This window comes from Dromiciops gliroides, chromosome 3 (assembly GCF_019393635.1).
Source record: "Dromiciops gliroides isolate mDroGli1 chromosome 3, mDroGli1.pri, whole genome shotgun sequence".
NCBI lineage: Eukaryota > Metazoa > Chordata > Mammalia > Microbiotheria > Microbiotheriidae > Dromiciops > Dromiciops gliroides.
The window spans coordinates 221171788-221176003 of NC_057863.1; positions in this window are offsets into that span (position 1 = coordinate 221171788).

Consider the following 4216-nt stretch of genomic DNA (forward strand, 5'->3'; position numbering starts at 1 on the left):
TCTCAGCCTATTTCTTCATCTATAAAATAAAGATTGGAGATAAATGACTTCTAACATTACTTCTAGCCCTGGAGGTGTTATAAATTACTACTGGACTTAATGCCTATGTCAAATAAGACAGTTGTAATTCTACCTCTGGGTTAGGTCATTCAGTCACCAGATCTGATTTATGTATTCACTGCTTAATCATCCCTGAAGAACCTGAATTTTATACTTTCAAAATTTGGAGTAAAGTACACAGTACTTTCTGAACTTGGGATCCTAACCCATATCTTTCATTTAAAAACAGAATAATGGAATTGACTTAGTACCATACAAAGCAAAGATTTTTCTTGAGTAAAGGAATGAAATTCCACTTCTCAGGACTATAGAAGCCTACAAAATGATATAAAAGTCCATTTATAAAGGCTAGCTACCTCTTAAATAAATTGTTACTGTTTATTGCCTTTATGGACCTCTGCTGACCTCAGAAGATTAGCACATCAATCAAATGGTAGTGAAAAGACTCACTATTGGCATGTTTCTCCCTAAGAACACTTAGCTTAAAATTTCAGCACTTGCCCTGAAACAAAGGTAATACCTTCATCAATTTCAAATTTCATTACTTGGTGTTCCAATTTGTACTTGGACACTCAAGACAAAATTCAGAATTCACTTTCCATTAAGTTAAACTATGACCAAAAGGCAATCAGACATATTTTTTATCTTCCTCATACTAGAATTAAAAAAAAAAAAAGTGATGTTAATGAAAACATGATCTAAATAGTCTATGCCTCAAATAAATATTTTTTTCCACTTGAGGCTCCAGATGATGGCCTAACCCTAGAACAGCCATCCCCATGATTTAAATGGTCTAAAAACACATACACATATACTACTTTAAAAGGGAATATTTTCCAGTTTTTTCTCTTTATCAGTCAAGTACAATGCATCATGTCTTCAGATAGTACACAGTGAGCCAAATACCTTCTGCACTCTGTATCACTCCCAAGGAAATCATTAGTCTAGACCAGGGCATCTTAAACTTTTTCCACTTGTGACCCCTTTTTGCCTAAGAAAAGTATATAGGTATATAAAATAAGTATACATAACCTTTTACTGTTGCCAAATTTTTCACAACCCCCACATTTAGTTTCGCAATGCCATATGGGGTTTGTGACCCACAGAATGAGAAGCTAAGGTCTAGAACAGTATCTCCTTGTAAACTTGACTCCCATCATCCGACACTTCTTAGATCTGTAAAAGCTTGAGTGGAAGCCCCTGAGTATTAATCAGCCTGCTTCTGCAATGATAAAAAACATTGTTCCTGGAAGCTGTCAAAACAGGTGATTTTTTTGTGCCTTAACAGAGTTTTAAAAGGTTTTTTGGGGGGTTTTTTTCCCCCTGAAAGCAACTAGAAGATCAACTAATGTGGGGAAAGCCTAAGACTCATCCATCAGAGGTGCCTCTCCCAACCATACTGGAAATTCCCCTCAGTTAAATTAATAAAAATGACTATTTGTCTTAAATTTCCTTGAAATTATACAATAAAATATTTATGAAGTTTATGTCTATTTCTGTTTCTCTTTAAAAAGGGTTAAGGGGCCTACATATTGATTTTCCAAAGTAAGATTTTTTAAAGCTTCTGCCCTTCTTGAGTATTCCAGAACAATACTTGAAAACACCACACCATAATGAAGGCACTGAAGCATAGATTACCTGCCCAGGGGTTAGATTTCTGTCTGATTAAGAGCATCATGAATTTACTAATTTTCTGCTAGCCTGTGTGTGTTAGTACTTAGTTAAAACATATTGATTGCATTATCTCTTTTTAAAGGAAGGTTATTCCATTTATCTGTAGTTTTCTCTACATTTGTTTTTATACTTTGTCTGCTAGAGCTTAAGTGTAAGATTGACTACCTTTTCACTTGCATGGTCCTGGATAGGTCATTTCCCTTTGTCCAAGTCATAGAATCTTAAGAGTTGAAAGGCCCCCAAAATGGTATGGTCTGTCCACCCAATATATGAAATAGAAGTGGCAGTCACCAGACTGTACATAAGGATCCCAGAGAGACTTATATTGACTTAGTTTCAAAATGTAATATTATCTTTTAAAAATTTTCTTAAATATTTCCCACATTAATTTTAATCTGGTTTGGGCCACATTTGGGAGTGTTGCAGACCACCTGGGCCATAAGTTTGTCCCCTCTGCTTCAGAGCATGCTGGTTCTACTGAAATACCCCCAATGACAAGGATGCTGTAGGTTATTGAAACGGTCCATGCCATTTCTGAACATAATCCAGTAGTTTCTTTTCTCCCTTCTGAAACTATACAGAATAGATCTCATCCTTCATCTATATATCACCCTTCCAGATATTTGAAAACAGTTTTCATGCCTCCTCCAGGAAAAACATCCTCAATTTTCCCTAGATTAAACATTGTGAATTCTTCCCAACTTTTGATCATAATAGCATTATCCAAAGACCATCTAATCACCCACCACTGAACAGGTCTTCAATTTGCTAATGTCCCTTGTAAAATGAGGTGCCCCAAAGTGAACACAGTGCTCTGTTTTTCTTGTCAGGAAACTGGAGCTAAAAGCTAAAACCTGTTGGTGCTTTGTTTACATGTTTGCTGTGAGTGCTCAGAGTTCTATATGGAATACCATTAAATATACATTTCAGAGTCTATGATTATTTTGAAATTTAGATATACCAAATTCTCAGGTAAGAACTTTTAAATACTTCAACACTTTACAGTCTAACTTTACACGTACCATGCAAACTTGAAAATATGACCAAAAAGCTATCAGATATATTTTTTTTATCCTAACAGATTTTCTTTAAAAAAAGGAAAATGATGTTTATAAAAACACGTTCTAAAAATTTCATATAACATATTAGCCTAGAAGTAGCTATAAGTTTCTCCGTGCAGACCTAGAGTTTAGGCATGAACAAAATGATTTATTTCACTACAATTCTTGGCATCCACATTCATTCTTATCTTTAACCAGAGCCAGAGGCTTTGTACTCAAAAGCAGAACACTCTGGTTCCACAGAGAGGGGCATGTCCATTCTGCAAACATCTAAAGCTCTCTCTCACCTTCTGGTTCCAACTGAAACAAGAAGCCAGAATCTTAGAGAACTGAGAATTGAATTAGTAAGAAGTGGAAAACCTTGGAAGCATCCTGGGGCAGAAAATGGACTTAGTAAGGAGCATAAGTCAGAAAAAGTAACAATGAACGGGAAGGGAATTAAATGGTTATAGTCAGAGATACCCTGGCCTAGCAAACACTGGACTCCATGTTTAGAGTAAGAGACTTTAGCTAGTACTTTCCTCTGGACCAGATATGTTTTTCAGTTTTCTTTTTATTCAATTGCAGTTGGATGTTAGGAATACTAAATGTGTGTAACTGGAAAGTGTACTTATGATCTGTCATATGTAGAGCCTAGAGGTATAAGACTGCAATTTAAAGCGCAAAGTCTAGAGATGAAATTGATCCTGTTTACAAGGCAAATGTGGATCATATCAAGAATATTACTGGGGCAGCTAGGTGGCGCAATGGATAAGGCACCGGCCCTGGATTCAGGAGGACCTGAGTTCAAATCCAGCCTCAGACACATAACACTTACTAGCTGTGTGACCCTGGGCAAGTCACTTAACCTCAATTGCATCACCAAAAAAAAAACAAAAAAATAAAGAAAAAATAAAGAATATTACTGAAATGAGGGCTATAGAAAAAGGGGGGTACTCTGGATCTCCCCAAATCATTGGTTATTAATAATCATTTCTCTCATATGTGGTCTTCCTGCATGAGAATGGAAGCTCCTTAAACCACCTCAGAAACACCCACTCTTCCACAGGTTGAGCTCACTACCATAATTCATCTTTGGCATTCAAGAGTGTCACAGACCTATTTTATTGGTAATATGCTACTATTATTAATAAAATGATAAATTACCCAGGGAGGAAATGTATATATGTATATACGCATATGTGTAATATACATAAATGTATACAGATATATATTATGTGTATATGATTATTCTATATTTTAATTTTAATTATTTAAATTTGATATATTTTAAATTCTTAAATATTTCTTATATAAATTATATTATAAATATTATATTAAATATTAATTCTATATTATATATTTATTACTGCCATGGTAGGTTGGAGCAAGGTACCAGAATTCAGAAAGGGAGATGGGAGAATACCTAGGATTAAACCCTC